We start from the raw sequence: 20,095 nt of genomic DNA on the forward strand, positions 1-20,095 counted from the left end.
TCTGTTTCCAATCATCCTGAATGAATAAAATGAGTGACTTGGTTTATTGTGGGAGGCAGATTACCACAATAGTGTTAAATGAACAGACTGAATGGGTTTCTAATTTTAGACAAATAAATTACATACATGGAAATTAAATGAGTTAATATAAAATATTTAATACTATATAGGCATGAGCTAAACAATACTATAAAATATGAGATAATATTTAGAATGAACAAGAATACAAATGGTCTATATATGATATAATTTTTCAAATGACTTTGATATTGTATTTTATGTTAGTTCATTTATATCTATGGCACCATGTAGGTATTCTTAGTTAATAAATAAACCCATGTATAACTTCATTTTATTTCCAAAGTTTTCTTTTTTTTAATGTTTTGCATCATCGGGTGTTTAAGAAATATAAAATTTACCTTGATTCCTTCTACTGAAAGAGAAAAATCATTTAAATTCTACCTGGAAATGGGGAATTGTAGTTTCTAGGAACATTTGATGCTCATAGCATTTAAACAATTGTAAAGAGTGAAGCTACTGTGTAAGTTATGTTTATTGACAAGGTCTTGGTATTTTATATGTTCTGCCTTGTCAACTCAGAAGCCAAAGAGGTTTCAGAAGTATGAGCCACACTTACTATTGTTTATTTACATGATAGTATTCTAATAACATACAATAGCTACAATATGCCTGGAATTTTATAAATATGTACAAAACAATTCTTGAGTTTATAAAACAATGGCCAAATGAAGATAAGCTCCATAATTTGAATAAGTTATTTTAAGGACATTTCCAACAAATATTTATGGCTTGCCTTTAAAAGATTCACAGAACTTGGATACAAATACATTTCTTTTTAATTAAATGGGGGAAAAACATACAAAGTTGGGAGAGAGTGGTTTTGTATAGTGGGTATATGAACCACCCACCCCATTTAACATCTCCAAAATTAATTGCATTTGTGCAAGTTAGCTTTGCTACAAATTGCATGCCCTTGAAAAATTAAGCTGTCTGTATTTTAGGGTAGCCATCTGTACAATGGAGACAGTGTTTCTCATCTTTTAGCATTTATTGAGAGATTAGTGAACATATGAAAATACTTACAATATTTCTTGAAGTAAAATAAAATCAGTGATTATTATTACATAAAGTATTCAGCCTAAAGCAAATATTACAGAATAATTGTCAAGGTTATTGCTCTGTTTCTTCCTAATAGAAAATATTGCTACTTTCTGTGAGTTCTCAATCCTAGCTTGAGGCACTTAATGTGAACTCTAAATATGAGATAATACAACAATAAGGTAAACATAACATATTCCATAGATTACAAGAAAAACCTTAATATATGACATTTTGTCATTGTCTGATACTCTGACACACAAGCATAATGCATAGATTATACATTAGATCTCCTGGACAAGTAACTTCCTATTCACTTCTTTCTTCTCTCAGGGCTCTTTGCAGAGTAATTAGAAATTCTTTCCAGTTTATGTCAGTGTTCCCAGAGATAAAAAGAGAGGCTTGAATTGGTACTGACATCATGTGCAGGAGGAAATAATATTTAAAAAGAGCTTCACATTTCCTCCAAACTCAGTGTGCCTTGGATTTATTTATTTGACTATTCTGATATAGCTTGTATCTTTAAAAAAACTCATGTAGAGGATTTAAACAGTTCCTGTAACATGTCAGATTTGAAAGGCCACACCATTATAGAAAGCCTGGTCATCAGAATCTGCAGTTAGGAGTTGCTTGTGTTTAATAAAGCTTGTACAAATTTACCATTGGACCATTCAAAATGGCAGAAAAGCAGGGCACAACTAATGACCTGAGAGGAAACTGCTGAACAGCAGAGCCTGAAGGACATGTGGGTATACAAGTGGGGTTTGTTTCTACAGCACAGGAAATGTATCACATGTGTCTCTAAAGTATAAGAAGTGTAATAATTTGTAAAATATTAATGAATTTAGATCTACTTATTATAAGTTTTCAATTAGTATTCATTTTGTCTTTCAAGGAATTAAGAAAATGTTATAAAAGAAGTCATTAAAATGCTATCAATTGACTTATTTCATTGTGATTTTTATAGAGCACTTTTGTTTTGGCTTAAAGGACTACCTGAAAAATATAATATAAAAACATTATTAAAATAAAAACCAAAGTTTAATATAATTAAGAGGAAAATTTTTCTTAGAAATAGTATCTTCACAGGAACTTTGAAAATGGCTCTCTAGCATACTTTTCAAATGATAATCTATTTTCTCCTTTAAAAAGTAGTAACTATATGCAATTTCACTTTTTTTCATTGTTTTTTATTTTCTACAATTTAAACAGTGTCTTATAAAAATCTGATTCTTGAGCAGGTCTAAAGGAAGTTTGACAACACTGTTTGCTGAGGACACACACAGGTTGAAGAAACATTGTGGAAGGTAAGTTTCATGTTGACATATACTGATAGTTATAAACAAGAATATTCAGATTATCCTCCTCTTTGTAGTTGTTTATTTCTACATGATCGATCCTACTTAAAATGGTTTAAAAATTACGCCTTAGATCCACCCACACAAGCCTCTGTAGGGCCAAGGCACACAGCAGGCAGGGTCCACCCCTTTCCCTGCAGGGCAGACACTCTCCAGAGCCTAGCCTCTGGTGCACGACCACCCCTTCTGAGGAGTACACTACTCTGAGAGAGCATACATCAAGCCCAGACAGCCCACAACAGCCTGTGCAGGATCTAGGATTTCAGTAGGCCCATTTCCTCCCTCCCCCAGCAGGGCACACACTACCAAGAGCCTAGCCTTTGGAACAAGGCCACTCGTTCCTACCAGCAGACTACCACCGGAGGTCAAGCCCAGTGGCCCAGATTCACCCACTTCAACTTACTCAGGTCCCAGACACAGGATGGAGTAGCATCCATTGAAGGATACCAGCGGGGTCTGAAAGCCCAACATCAAGATGAGTTACAGACAATCTGCACGTGTACTACAAGAATATAGGAAAGAAACTATAATATCTCAGATCCACATTGCAAGAAAGGAAGACAAAGACAACATGAAAAAACAAGGGAGGAAAGTGCCCCAAACAAACCAGGACACTATAATAACAGAACCTGTGGACAGCGAAGTTGATGAAATGTCAGAGAAGGAGTTCAGAAGGTTCATAATTAAATGATCTGTGAATTAAAGACTGACCTAAATGAGCAAATACGAGCAAAAATTGATCACTCCAACAATGAGATAAGAGAGCAAACACAGGTAGCAAAAGACTACTTCAAGAGAGAGCTAGAGACCCTGGGGGGGAAAAAACAGAAATGATTGAAATGAACTATACAATAAATCAAATAAAAAACTCACAGAAAGCATAATCAACAGACTAGATCATTTGGAAGAAAGAACATCAGATAATGAAGACAAAGTAAACAATCTGGAAAATAAAGTTGATCACACAGTGAAGAAAGTTAGAAACCATGAACAGAACATCCAAGAATTATGAGATAGCATCAAAAGACCAAATCTAAGAGTTATTGTGATAGAAGAAGGCACCAAGTTTCAAACCAAAGGAATGCACAATCTCTTCAATGAGATAATATCAGAAAAATTTCCAAGCATGTAGAATGAAATGAAAAATCAAATACAAGAGGCTTATAGGACACCAAATCTACAAAATTATAACAGATCTACACCAAGGCATATTATAATGAAAATGCCTAGCATACAGAATAAGGATAGAATCTTAAAAGCCACAAGAGAGAGGATCACATATAGGGGGAAACCTATTTGTATCTTAGAAGATTTTTCAACCCAGATCCTCAAAGCCAGGAGATCATGGAACAACATATACCAAGCTCTGAAAGAAAATGGATGCCAACCAAGAATCTTATATCCAGCAAAAGTAAGCTTTAGATACGATGAAATAAAAACCTTCCATGATAAAAGTTAAAAGAATCTACAACAAGAAAACCTGAATTACAGAACATCCTCAGCAAAATATTCCAAGAAATATTTCATTTAAAAACAATGATGAAAATGAACAGATGGAGAGATTAAACTAAAGGAAAATCTAATAAGAGGAGAAACCAAGTCATATTAAATCACAAAAATGGCTGGGAATACAAATAATGTCTCAATAATAACCTGAATGTTAATGGCCTAAATTCACCGATCAAAAGACATAGATTAGCAGATTGGATAAAAAAAAAAAAAAGACCCAACAATATGCTGCCTCTAAGAGACACATATTAAAGAAAAAGACATTCAAAGACTGATAAAGACTGAAGGTAAAAGGTTGGGGAAAATCATACCACTCACATGTACAAGCAGGGGTTTCCATCCTCATATCAAATAAAATACACTTCAAAAAAAGTCAATCAAAAAGGATAAAGAAGGACACTACATTCTGCTCAAAGGAACTATACACCAACAAGACTTAACAATTATAAATATGTATGCCCCAAACAATGGAGCATCTATGTTCATTAAACAAACTCTTCTCATATTCAAGAGGCAAATAGACCACAAGACAATAATTTTGGGTGACTTTAACATGCCTCTTTCATCACTAGAAACTATAGAACTCAATAATACAATCAATAACTTGGACTTCACTGACATATACAGAGTATTCTAAACTTCAATGAGAGAATATACTTTTCTCTCAGCAGCACATGGATCCTTCTCTAAAATAGACCATATACTATGCCACCAATCAACTCTTAGCAAATATAAAAAAGTACAGATACTACCCTTTATTTTATCAGATCATAATGGAATGAAATTAGAAGTCAGTGATAAAATAAGAAATAAAATCCACTCCAACTAAATAGTATGCTACTAAATGAAGACTAGGTTACAGAAGACATCAAGGAGGAGATTAAAAAGTTTTTAGAGGTGAATGAGAACACAGATACAACATATCAAAATCTCTGGGACACTATGAAAGCAGTCTAAAATGAAAGTTTATTGCATGGAGTTCAGTCCTTAAAAAAAGAATGAGTCAACAAATAAATGACTTAACACTACATTTCAAAGCCCTAGAAAAAGAACAAATCAACACCAAAAGCAGTACAAGACAGGAAATAATTAAAATCAGTGCTGAAATCAATGAAATTGAAACAATTGAAAAAATTGACAGAACAAAAAGTTGGTTCTTTGAAAAAATAAATAAAATTGACAGACCCTTAGCCATGCTAACAGAAGGAGAGAGAAAACTCAAATCATTAACATATGTGATGAAAAAGGAAATATCACAACAGACACTACAGAAATACAGAAGATAATTAGAAATTTTTATTATTATCTAATTATCTTCTGTATTATTTTGAAAATCTGTACTCCAATAAAATAGAAAATATCAAAGGCATTGACAAATTTCTAGAGCCATATAATTTGCCCAAATTCAATCAGGATGATATACACAATTTAAATAGATCAATTTCAAGTGACGAAATAGCAGACGCCATCAAAAGCCTACCAACCAAGAAAAGCCCAGGACCAGATGGATACACAGTGGAGTTTGACAAGACCTTTAAAGAAGAATACCAATACTCTCTAATCTATTTCAGGAAATAGAAAAAGAGACAGGCAGCACTTCTAAACTCATTCTATGAGGCCAAAATCCCTCTGATTCCAAAACCAGGCAAAGACACATCAAAAGAAGAAAATGTCAGACCAATATCTCTAATAAAGATAGATGCAAAAATGCTCAATAAAATTCTGGCAAATCGAATACAAAAAACATATGAAAAAGAAGTGCACCATGATCAAGTGGGATTCATCCCAGGGATGCAAGATTGGTTCAACATACATAAATCAATAAACGTAATTCATCACATCAATAGACTTAATGAAAGACTCATATAGTCATCTCTATAGACACAGGAAAAAATCATTTGACAAAATACAGCTCTCCTTTTATGTTCAAAACACTTTAAAAACTTGGGATAACAGTAACATATCTTAACATCATAAAGGCTATCTATGCTAAGCCCCAGGCCATCATCATTCTAAATGGAGAAAAATTGAAGGCATTTCCTCTAAAAACTGGAACAAGACGGGGATGCCCTCTTTCATCACTTCTATTTAAGATAATTCTTGAAACACTGGCCAGAGCAATCAGACAAAAGAAACTAGAGGGATACACATAGGAAAAGAAGAACTTGAATTGGCACTATTTGGTGATGATATAATTCTATACCAGCAAGACCCTAAAAATTCCACCAGAAAACTCCTTGATAGTAAATGAGTTCAGCAAAGTAGCAAGATATAAAATCAACACTCATAAATCAAAAGCATTTCTATATATTAGTGACAAATCCTCAGAAAGGGAAATTAAGAAAACTATCCCATTCTCAATAGCCTCAAAAAAATATAAAATAATTGAAAATCAACTTAACAAAAGAGGTGAAAGAGCTATACAATGAAAACTACAGAACCCTAAAGAGAGAAATCAAAGACCTTAGAACATGTAAAAATCTACCTTGCTCGTAGATAGGCAGAATTAATATTATCAAAATGACAATACTTCCAAAAGCACTATACAAATTTAATGCAATTATGATCAAAATCTCAATGGCATTACTCATAGAAATAGAAAAAGCAATCATGAAATTCATCTGGAAAAAAAAAGAGACCCAGAATAGCTAAAGCAATCCTTAGCAGGAAGAGGGAAGCCACTATACCATACCTTAAACTACACTAAAGATCAAGAGGAGAAAAAAAAAAAAACAGCAATGTAGTGGCACCAAAACAGACTGATAGACCAGTGGTACAGAATAGAGGACACAGAGACTAACCCACAAAACTACAATTATCTTATATTAGACAAAGGTTGCAAGAACTTGCATTGGAAAAAAGATAGCCTCTTTAACAAATGATGCTGGGAAAACTGGAAATTCATATGCAACAAGATGAAATTAAACCCCTATCACTCACCAAGCACAAAACTTAACTCAAAATGGATCAAGGAGTTAGGAATACAACCAGAGACCTTGTGTCTACTAGAAGAAAAAGTAGGCCAAAATCTCCATCATGTGGGATTAGGCCCCAATTTCCTTAATAAGACTCCTGTGGCTCAAGAATTAAAATCAAGAATCAATAAATGTGATGGAATCAAACTAAAAAGGTTCTTCTCAGCAAAAGAAACAATCTGTGAGGTGAATAGAGAGCCTATATCTTGGGAGAAAATCTTTACCCCTCACACATCAGATAGAGCACTATTCTGTAGGGTATATAAAAAACTCAAAAAGCTAAACACCAAAAAACCAAATAACCCAATTAATAAATGGGCCAAGGATCTGAAGTGACACTTCTCAGAAGATGATTTAAAGCCAATTAACAAATATATGAAAAAAATGTTCATCATCACTAGTAATTAGAGAAATGCAAATCAAAACCACTCTAAGATTTCATCTCATTCCAGTCAGAATGGCAGCTATTATGCATAAAACCAACTGTAAGTGTTGGTGAATATGTGGGGGGAAAAGGCACACTCATACACTGCTGGTGGGTCTGCAAATTGTTGCAGACAATATGCAAAACAGTATGGAAATTTCTTGGAAAATTTGGAGTGGAACCACCATTTGTCTCAGCTGTCCCTCTCCTCAGTCTATACCCAAAGGAAACAGCCACATCAATGTTTATAGCAGCACAATTCACAATAGCTAAACTGTGGAGCCAACCTAGATGCCCTTCAGTGGATGAATGAATAAAAAAAAAATGTGGCATATATACACAATGGGATATTACTCAGCAATAAAAGAGAATAAAATCATGACATTTGCAGGTAAATGGATGGAATTAGAGAAGATAATGCTAACTGAAGTTAGTTAATCCCCCCAAAACAAATGCCAAATATTTTCTCTGATATAAGGAGGCTGATTCATAGAAGGGGGTAGGGAGGGGGAGCATGGGAGGAATAGAGGAACTCTAGATAGTGCAGAGGGGTTGGAAGGGAAGAAAGGGGGCATTGGGGTAATTGATGATGGTGGAATGTGATGATCATTATTATCCAAAGTACATGTATGAAGACATTAATTGGTGTGAATGTACTATGTATACAACCAGAGATATGAAAAAATTTGCTCTATATATGTAATAAGAATTATAATGCATTCTGCTGTCATACATATATGTAAATATATATATATATGTAAATATATATGTAGATATATATATATATAATTCAGCCTTAGAGCATGCAATCTTTTGTATCTTGATAACAAAGTCAAATTCTGTCTTAATTTCATACAGTTAGGGTTACTGAACCCTTCATGATCTTTTCTAAAAGGCAACATATATAAAGCTACAGTAACCTGCCTCTGTTACCAAATAACCAGGTCAAAATACCACAATATGACATTCATTCCTCTAGTCTCTGCATTAAAAAATATATATATGAATAATTTGTTTATATATATATAATAAAACATACTTATATATGTTTTATTATAAATAATATATTCATATATATTTATTATATATAACAAATGAAATTTGTTTTTTAAATATACATCACAGTAGGATTATTTTGACATATTATACATATATTGAGTATAACATTCTAATTACGATCCCATTTTTGTGGTTGTACATGTTGTAGAGTTTCGCTGGTCATGTATTTATATATGAACATTCAAAATTTATATCCAATTCATCTACTGTCTTTCCTATTCCCATCTCCCCACTATTCCTTTCATTCCCCTTTGTATTTTTTAAGTGCTGTTATTCAGCCTGTTAGACTCAGTTGGTATTTCTGGTGAATTTGCCAATAACTACCTGAGAGGTATCTGAGAGGTCCTCTGGAGCTGGGCCATCTGGTTTGATTCCCAGTTCAAATAATCAGTAGCTGTATGACTTTGTTAAGTTCTCTGTACCTCACTTTCTCATTTGAATATCGGGGATAAAATTTGTACTGGTTCTTACAAATTGTAAGTACTGAATTAATTTGCACATATAACAACTTAAAACAATGCTTTCTACCAAGATTTCACAGAGTGTTAGTTATAATTGCCAAGTGAAAAGCATGTAGTGGTGTTTCAGTGTGAAATCTATAAAATGAGTAAGAACAAGCAGCAGTGGATGATCTGCTAGAACATATATATAACAGAGCGTGTGTTTGTGAGATATAGATGGTGCTAACACATGTGTGGCATTGCTTAGAGGTCAAAAGAGAAAAAAATTCAGTTCAAAGTACCAGAGAGAGAGAGAGAGAGAGAGAGAGCGAGAGCGAGACAGACACTGACTGACTATATCTTACACATGTCCAGACGAGCATGCTGAATTCCAACAAGCACAAGACAGAGCACAGTCCTCTTACTGGAAGGGAATCCTGTTGCAAGAGTGGCTGTGCTGGCTCAGATTAGACCAGATTGAAGAAAAGGATGGAAGCTTCTGGTTTGACAAAGATTAAGGTATAAGAATGTAAATCAATGGATGTGTAACTGATGTGATTCTGCAATCTGTATATGGGGTAAAAATGGGAGCTCATAACCCACTTGAATCAAAGTGTGAAACATGATATATCAAGAACTATGTAATGTTTTGAACAGCCAACAATAAAAAATTTAAAAAAAAAAGTTTTGACAAAGATATGGAGAAATTGGAAACCTCATACATTGCTGGTGGGATTATAAAAGGGTTCAGCCACTTTGGAAAACTAGCAATTCCTCCAGAAAGTTAGATACACATATGACCCAGAACTTCCACTCTAATTCTACATCCACAAAAACTCGTAAGAGTATTCACAGCAGCACTTTTTATAGTATCCAAAATGGAAACAACACAAGTGTTTCTTAACTGAAGAATAAATTATACATGGTATAGCCACATAATGGAATATTATTCAGCAATAAAAGTAATAAAGTATCAATACACGAGAGGATGTGGATTAACTTTAAAATCATTATACTAAGAGAAAGAAACCAGAAAAAAAGAACCACATATTATATGATTCAATTTATATATGAAATATTCAGAACAGGCAAATCTGTAGACCCTGAAAGTAGATAAGTTGTTGCCTAAGGCTGGGGAGCAGGAATGGGGAGTGACTGCTAATGGGTACAAGTTTTTTTTGGAGGTGATAAAATATTTCTTTGGGGATGATAAAAATTGATCATGGTGATGGTTGCGTAGATTTGTGATTATTCTTAAAACCATTGAATTTTGCACTTCAAATGTGAATTGCATAGTGCTACAGTCGGCCTGAATGTGTCCCCCAAAATTCGTGTGTTGAAACTTATTTGATAATGCAACAGAATTGAGTGAGGCTTTTAGGAGATGACTAAGTCACAAGGGCCCCGTCCTCATGAATGGGAATAGTGCCCTTACAAAAGGGTGGAGGGCACTAGCTAGGCTCACTTCCACTTAGACCTTTCTGCCACATTAGGACATAGCAATCATCCCCTCCAGAGGACACAACAGTAAGCGGCCATCTTGGAAACAGAAACCAAGGCTCTCATCAGACACTGAGCTTGCTGGTGCCTTGATCTTAGACTACTCCACCTCCAAAATAGTAAGAAATAAATTTCTATTGTTTATAAATTAAAAAAAAAAGAAGGTAAAGCAAAATAAGAAGATAAGGATATTCTGGGGCACAAGCACCAATAAGACTATTAGAAGTAATATTTGGGACTTCATTTGGTACCTTTGGGTTCTGATGTGGGTTGGAATTATGGCTCCACTACATAAGGGCTCAGCATTCCTTAGAAAATTAAATGCTATAAACCTAAGTTTTGTCACTTTTCAAAGGAAGATCATAAGATTTATCTCATAAAATTACTTAAATGAGTACATGCACACACACAAGTACTGTACCCTTGAATTGTTGCAAATATATAGATACCCAGACAAATTATGAAGACAACAGTTTTGCCCACTTGGAGCTTAGTATGACATACAGCATGACAGAAGTGCAAGACAAATACACAATAAACAAAATACTTAAGGAAATACATAGCATAATAAATAGTGTTAAGTGTTATGGAGAAAACTAAGCACAACATAAATGCAGGATAGATGCATTGGTAGATACTGGTATGACTTTTCTTATATTTGATTTTATCAGAAATAAGAACTGGAGACTATAGTGAGAAAAAAAAAAGAGGTTGGAGTTTGGACTAGAAATGAGAAGGTAAAATGGAAAGGACTCAAGGAATAGACATGCATGCTTGCCTGGAGGCATGGAGGGGCTTAAAATGAGACCATACAGCATGCTTTAACTTTTCCTTCTACCATGTTTGTCTAACCAGGAGGAATCAGAGTAGACAGAAGTTCTGGGCCAATGTGTATTTCTTTCCCCTCAGAAAAGAGGGATCTACAGGAAAGAGATAAGGTATCTGAATTATATACAGGGTGCAAACCCTGGGTAGGTGAGCAACTTCAGGGCTGGGTCAAGTGATGGGCAGTGAGATTGGGATAAGAACAATGGAATGTAGATATCAATGTAGTCAAAAGATCATTGCAATTCAAACACTAGAGTATATGATGAGGAAGAAACAGAAAAAGCATGCTTAAAATGTGATTCAGGTTAGTATAACAACCTTCTGGATCTGACAGGGAGAGGGGATAGTTTTCTGAGAAAATTCAAAGGATAAGGTGATTAAAAGAGAGGTGGCAAGGAGTTAATACAGCAGGGTACTGGAAAATTAGTTTGTATATACTGACATTGTGGCATAATGACAGGAATACTGGAAAGAATAAGAGTGATTCAGGTACTCAAATAACATGGGGGAATAAATGTGGAGTTGGAAGTCTGTACGAAGAAGTAATAGGCAATGTGTCTGATATCATGACATTCAAACCTTATTGTTTTTTTCTCCAAGAAAAAGGGAGCGAGTATAAAGTGAAGGTAGCAAAGTAAGAATACTTTCCCCACCTTTATTACAGAACTTTGAGGGTGCTGTGTTTAGAATAATACAAATGGGCTGGGGATGTGGCTCAAGCGGTAGCGCGCTCACCTGGCATGCGCGTGGTGCTGGGTTCCATCCTCAGCACCACATACAAATAAAGATGTATCCGCCGAAAACTAAAAAAATAAATACTAAAAAAATTTTCTCTCTGTCTCTCTCTCTCTCTCTCTCTCTCTCTCTCTCTCTCTCTCTCTCTCTCTCTTTTAAAAAAATAGAATAATACAAATAAGGGACTGGTATCCAAAATATATAAGGAACTTGAAATGATGAATACCAACAACAAAAAACTCCAATTAAAAAAAAGAAATATCAGCAAAAAAAAATAAATCAATTAAAAAAAATGGGCTATCGAGGCATGATTGTAACATGCATCTAATCCCAGTAGCCGACTTGGGTGGCTGAGACAGGAGGATTGCAAGTTTGAGGCCAATCTCAGCCACTTAGTGAAACCCTTACAAACACAAGACCCTGTTTCAAAATTAAACAAACAAACAAACAAACAAAAAAACTCAAAATGGGCATATAGCTTAGTCATAAAGTGGTCCTGGGTTAGATCCTCAGGACCAAATAAATAAAAAAATACATACATAAATAAATAAATGGCTAAAGACCAAATTAGACACATCTCAAAAGAAGACATACAAATGGCCAATGAGCACATGAAAAAAATGTTTAGTCTCACTAATCATCAGGGAAACACAAAGTCAAAAATCACGAGAAATCATCTCACCCAAATTAGACAGTTTATCATAAAAAAAGAAAAAAAGTCACAAATGTATAATTAAAAAGACAAAATAAATAAAAAATGTTGACAAGGGGTCTCAGAGAAAGGAAATTTGTACCGTCATTACAGAGGACAGTATGGAGATTCCCCAAGAAACTAAAAACAGAACTGGGATATTTTCCACCAATCCCACTACTTGGACATGTAGTCAAAGAAGATGGAATCATTATAACAAAAAGATACTTCAACTCCACTCATTGCTATTCACAATACCTAACAAATGGAATCCACCCAGATGCTCTTTGGTGGATAAAGAAAATGTGTCACATATATACTATGGAATATTATCCAGCCAGAATAAAAAAATGAATTTCTGTAATTTCTAGCAACAGGGATTGAACTAGAAGTTTTTATGTTAAATCAAGTCAGTCAGAAACAATAAATCAAATAGCTAATGCTGTTGCTCATTTGTAGAAACTAATAAATCAATCTTGTAGAAGAATGAAAGGGAATACTGGTCACCTAAGAGACTGGGAAGGGAAGGGTGTGATGGAAGAAGTTCAATTTGGGGCAGCAAAACTGGAGTAATTGTTTCTGGTTCTTCTTTATCACAGTAAGGGAACTATTTACTAAAACAAACTAAGGTATATTTTTAAATGACTAGGAGAAGAAAAGATTGGTGCTCTACTTGATGTGTGAGGGGTAAAGATTTGCTCCCAAGATGTAGGCTCTATCTTTTCTCCAATGCATGTTCTTGGCACCTTTGTCTAATATAAGATAATTGTAGTTTTGTTAGTCTCTGTGTCCTCTATTCTGTACCATTGGTCTACCAGTCTATGTTGGTCCCAAAAATCTCAACAAATAAAAATATTGTTTAAAGAGATGGAAATACTTATTACCCTGATTTGATTATTGAATATCATATATATGTTTAATTATCATAATATACCCCATAAAGATGTACAGATATTATGTCTCAAAGAAACAAACGAATATTTAAGATTATGTTGTAAAATTGAGAGATTTGGGGCTTTAGGGAAAATGCATCCTAAGGTGAGGGCTAAGTTTCAGTTAAAGCATAATGTCAAGGGAATATGAAACAGGATCGACTGAGGATTTAGGGGTATTGTGTGTTGGCTTTGAGTCAGGAGGCTGAAGGGTTCCTGGAGTTCTAAATGGAAGATGGAATGAGATTAAAGGATGTGCAATTGCAAATGGGGATCAGAGTACAGCAAGGGCAGGTGACGAGGAAACCTGCCAGACTCCAGGTCTTCAACACATGGGGGTAGGAGATGAGGATTAAGTGTTGGGGTACAATAAAAGGCAGGGTCTTACCAGGAGTTCTCAGAATTTTCCAGCCAAAACTTATTATATGTTTCAGCAATTTCACTCTGCCTCGTGGTTTTAAAAGACTAGGGCTGATCAGCTCTTAAATATCTAAACCATTGCCTCAAGATCTTGCTTCATCTTCAGATTTCCCTTTTTATGTGATAAGAAGTATGTTCTTCATTTGTGTACATTTTATTTTTACAGATACATGTATACACACACACACACACACACACACAGAGCTCTGAGGTAAAAATGGCCTTCTTAAACAGGATTCTCTACTATATTCATAATCCTGGGATCTATCTTCCTTGGAACTTCAATCATTTTGTCCTCTCAATATAAAAGCTGTTTATTTCTATTCTGAGTGAAACTCCTTGAGAATGATGCTCAAAAAACAATACTGCGTCAGTACAGCTGATCTACAGTTGAATGTTAGTTTTAGGACTTACTGTGGTCCTTAATGAATTATGAGTTGTTGAGTCTATTAATCTTTTTTTTCCCTAAGACAGTTGGAGAGATAAACATGTTAATATTTTTGACACATAGTACAGTGTTTGGTATATAGTAAGATGTCACTAAACAGTGACTCAATTTACATTTTGTAATATTTTTTTTCTTACAGTGTTGAATTGAACACAGGACCTCCCACATGCTAGGCAATTGCTCTACCACCGAGCTACACTCCCCATAACCCTCTTGCTAGCTTTTCATAGCATTTGATGCTACAGATTATCACCCTCACATTCTGTTCCTGTCAAGCCTCTGACAATGCTGGAGTTGAGCTACTATTTTTTTTTTTACTATTTTCCTCTTTACTACTTCTTTCTCTCTCAGCTTCCTTACTCTTTCATATAGTTGCAAGAAGCATCTCCAAGGTGACAGTTCCCAAATCTGCTTTCCGAATTTCAAATGCATTCACCTCATCTATATTTGGATCCCATATTGGCCACAGACCAGAATCACTAAAGAAATCTTCTAAACACCCTGAACCTTCTCCCAGATGAAATGAATCAGAATCTCAGAGGACAGAATCTATTATTGTGATGCCAAGACAGATTTATAAAATATATATTATGAACTCATTAGTTTGTCACAAAGCTCATTTTTGTTTAATCCCCACTGTGACTAGAACAGTGTCTGACACACAGTGATTAATAAATGAATTAACTACTTCATAACAGAATTAATGCATAATATAAGAGCAATCATGAAGAATGAGGTCATTAAAAGGAATAAGTGAAATGACTCCTGGAAATGCATGAGGACCCAATTAGTACATGTTGTCATGAACAAGTGGAGGTCCATTAAGAGGAATTAAATGATATTCTTCAACAAAGTTTGACATTAAAGAATTGGACACTTCATACATAAAATGTAGAGAAGAAAACATAAGTGGGGGGAAGAGCAATGAAAGGACTGCAGAACAAGAAGCTACCATTCTAAGTGTGCCCTGAGGGTTAAGTTGCCAGGGCTGAGCTAGATCCACTCAACTTAAACTATTTTGTTCAACTATAAACTTTGAGTAACCAGGTGTTCACATTTTGGTAATATTTTGCATATTTTTCAGAAGCTTTCTATTCAGAATAATATTTAGCCTACTTATGTGCCACATAAATCATGGCACATTTATTTCCTCTATATTCATTTGATAAACACCTGGATTTCTGTATTACATTTTTCTATCATCTTGCTATTATTCATTTTTGGAATCAGATTGTGGATACATCCATATGTTACTCTGATTTATCTGCATTTAATTGAACAAATGTTGCTTAAAAGGTATTGATTTAAGAAGTTGATTCAGAACACCTGTTTAATTAAACACACACACACACACACACACACACACACATATTACTCATTCAAAAAACACAATGGAAATTCTGTACTCTTATTTTTTTCCCCAATTTTGAATTTCTTATAGCATTGTGTTGGTAGTGCACATGGATAACTCCTAGCTGAGATTTTTTCCACACTTTTCTTAAAAGCAGGTATGGCTTTTCTGCAAATTTACAAAATTTTGAATAGTTAGAAACAATGTATGTGATTATAATTAATCGTACTAAGTAAAACTTTCCTTTACCCTTCTATATTCAAGTGAGTAGCAATAATCTTGGATTTACTTTTTCTCTAGAAATTTCAAATCAGCAGTTTCAATTCTACAGGACACTAAGCAAAGGAATAAACCATAGGAAAACTGGTATGGGTAATTTAATTTCACTAATAATACTAAGTCAAGGACAGAAATGAAAGCAGTTGATTTTCTCAGCTGCTTCCCAGGCAGGCTCCTTTAGCATGGATCCATGTCTTAAACACTATCATTTCCAACACACACACTGCACTTACCATAACACTTGAACACAAAACATTTCTACTTTATGAACATCTGCTCACAGATTTTTAAAAACTGTTAAATGAATGACAATCCAAAAACAATTTCAGTCATTCAGTAATATTTTCTAAACTTTCCCCTCTACAAGGGGTCATTGCAATATTAATTCCATGGACATTGAGGGTGGGCAGTTTATTGCAATCTCTAAAGGCTGGGTATAGTTTGAGAAAGAGAATACACAAGAAATGTGGAAGATAGGATGTTGAAGCTGATGAGGTCAGGCTTGTGAGATGATGTGGAAGCAGCACAGAAGGCAAGTGATTCATGCAGTATTCAGCCAAGGGTCTTGATGGGGAGAGAGAGAGAAGATGATGAGTTTCTTCTGCTCACTGAGGAGTAGTTCCAAAGAAGAAGGAAAAAATCAGAAGCTAGAAACACCATTGAAGTCATGGTGGGTTTCAAAGAAGAGGAGAATTTTTAGAAGACATCAGTTTAAATTGCTAAATAAAATCTTGTAAGAAGAAAGAATATTGGACAGTGTCTATCTTTTTTAATATTTTAAAGAATTTTCCATGAGCACATTGTTCCACTAGGGGTTATGATGGGTTCAAAGAAAAACAATATGCTTGCTTATTCAAGAGAGTTCACAATTATGGAAAGAACAAAAGGAAAATGTAGTGATTGAATTAAAATACTAAATTATACAATACAGAGTATAAAAAACAATTTATATTCTCAGGATCATTCTACTAAGAAAGTCTTCCAAATATGTTTCTTTGAAATCAAAAAACAATAGTGCTATGATTATTTGGGGAAATGAATTTCTATACTTGTGTTAAGGCTATATCTCCTTCTCTTTGTTTCTATTATAGAAATAATTTATAGAAATCAACTTTTGTCATTTATATAAATTTTGGCTTGACCAAATAATGTTTCTAAAAATATTAGGTGTTTCTTTATGACTATGAAGATGTCACGATTAAAGTATATGAATCTGTAAATATGTATATAATATAAAAAGCTATGTTCTTTTTAGCATAAAGATGCAATATTATATACCAGATAACAATTCATAATCCAAAATTCCTGCTCTTGCTTTCTGTTCATGCTATTCTCCCTAGATTAACATCCAGATATTTTGGGGATTGTATTATGAAATCGGCACAAACTGCACCAGTCCTTGGGAGCCACTGTGTATCTCTGTTCTTACTTTGGTTCCTCTTAGCAACATTCATGGCTGGCTCAAATGTAGAAGGTGCCTCACCATTGGCACTACTAGGCAAAGGCACCGACTCGGTCTCTTGGTTCCTTCAAGTTGCTCTCTGCAGTTGTGTTGGAAGGTTCTAGACTGCATGTAGAGGTTGGAAGGATACCTTTGTATTCGCTGCTGTGAACTGGATGTGGAGGGTTCTGTTGATTCCCAAATATTACATAAAATCTCTCAAATAATTGTTGTTTTTCACCACTTGATCACAGCATTCCAGGAGCCATTCTATCCTACTTTATTTATTCAGTCTCCTCTCCCTCCAATACTCTTATACAAGATCCTATGCAAATTTACTTTTAGTGACATTTACTGAAGAATTAATAACAAGTTCTGAGATAGATACTATTATTAACTCTATTTTACAGATGAGAAAAACAAGGCATGCCAGGTAAAGCCTATATTTAAATGCAAATTTTGAGATTCTACAAACTTTGAGCTTTAAATGCTCTCAAAACGCCCTTTCATCATCACAAAAAAAAAAAACCAAAAAAACATGCCTAGAATTAAGGCTTGAAGGAGACTGTCAGTATGAGCTGCAGTTCAACCAGGCTAAATGGTTTGATGTATTAACAGTATGTGTAATTGCATTTTCATCAAACAAATGATAAAACCTTTTCAGTTTGGCAGAATATAGTGAACATGACATGGAATTTGTAAATTAAGTTATACTTGGCTCTTGGCTTGAACTCATTTTTCCATTAGTGTGACATTATGCTGTTTATGGCAACTCCCTGAGCCTGTATTTCTTTGTCTTCACAAAGGAATAATAATTTCTATATTTAACATAGATCTAGCCCTGTTTGAAGAAGTAAGATAATACCTGTAAAGCAACCAGCAATGGTGCACAGAACTCTTATAATGCAGCCACTAAAGATTACTTTGTCATCTTCTTTCCCTTATCCAAAAGATAAAAAAGTTAAGCAATCAGATACTATATTTCACTATGCTTCTAGGTAGGTTACTTTTGCAATACAGAGCTCAAGATAAAGAGGATAGTCCTATTTAAAAAACTCTTCAGTGCTGTACATAATTACTTTTTCTATAGAATGAGAGTGAATATTAAAACAATTCAAAATTCAACAGTTACTACACTCAATTTTTCCTGAGATGGATATGTATTGATGATATTTACAACATTAAAAGAATCCCCAATAACATATAATGCTTCACCTTAGTAAAATACAACAGAGCTACTGATTCTAAGGGGTCTATAAATGTTTGTATAATCATTTGTGTGTAGCTACATTACAACATACTATTAAGCACTCAATAACATTTGTATTATGGTTGTATTTGAAGTTCAGAAGTACAAATATAATTGTTAAATGGGTAATATAAGGCATTATTCCTAAACTTTAAAAATAAAAAGAAACATATTCATAAAGAGTTTTGGATCAGTTGTGATTAGTTATTTATTCTGTGTTGGGAAAATCTCAGTATTAAGCTCAGTCCCAATGCTGCTTTAAAAATATTAGTTTTGAAGGTAGGCAGACCTGAGACCGACCAGCAGTGCAGGCCCAGTGGCCGGCCGGCAGGGTGGACACATCAGCCCAATTGGAGGAGGGGCAGAGCAGAGCTGCCACCCACGCCTGCAAGGTGGGCAGACCTGAGACCAACCGGCAAAACAGGCCCAGCGCCCGCCGGCGTGGTAGACACATCACCCCAATTGGAGGAGGAGCAGAGCTGCCGCCCGCAACGGCAAGGTAGGAAGACCTGCAACCTGGAGAACAGGCACAGCGGCCCACCAGCGTGGTAGACAGATCACCCCTATTGGAGGAGGGGCCCAGCCGTTGCCCGAAAGGTAGGCAGACCACACGACCTGGAGAATAGACATGATATATATATATATGATATATATATATATATATATCATATATATATATATATATGATATATATATATCATATATATCATATATATATATATATGATATATATATATATATCTGATAGACAGATCACCCCAATTGGAGGAGGAGCACAGCCGCCACCCGCCCCTGCAAGGGAGACTTTGCAATTATACAAGAGCAATATAAATATATAGGGGGAAAATTCAATAACACAACAGTTTCACCAAGCAGAAACGTGAGCAGTATGAAAAGACAAGGAAAGAAAGGATCACAAGCAATGCAGGTCAACTCAACCTTAGAAGAGGTAATAGCTACATCAGATGGAATGTCAGATAAAGAATTCAGGATTTACATGCTTCAGATGATCTGGAGTCTCAAGGAAGACATTAGACAGCAAAATCAGACAATGAAAGATCACTTCGACAATGAATTACATAAACAAATCCAAGAAGCAAAAGATCAACTATACAGGAAGATAGAGGTTATAAAAAACAAACAGAAATCCTAGAAATGCAGGAAGCAATAAACCAACTTAAAAACTCAATTGAGAATACTACCAGCAGAGTAGAACACTTAGAAGATAGAACATAAGACAATGAAGATAAAGTATTTTAACTTGAAAAGAACATACACAGCTCAGTGAAACTCTTAAGAAACCATGAGCAGAACATCCAAGAAATATGGGATAACAT

The 20,095-nt window shown here is 34.7% G+C and overlaps 1 protein-coding gene across 1 annotated transcript in view; it reads right to left on the bottom strand.

The window, feature by feature from the left end:
* The window catches only part of Cntn5 (contactin 5), a 1,225,793-nt gene that overhangs the window by 577,871 nt on the left and 627,827 nt on the right, over positions 1-20,095 (bottom strand). The gene's annotated exons all lie outside the window — the stretch shown is intronic.

This window comes from Marmota marmota, unplaced genomic scaffold (assembly GCF_001458135.2).
Source record: "Marmota marmota marmota unplaced genomic scaffold, marMar, whole genome shotgun sequence".
Lineage (NCBI taxonomy): Eukaryota > Metazoa > Chordata > Mammalia > Rodentia > Sciuridae > Marmota > Marmota marmota.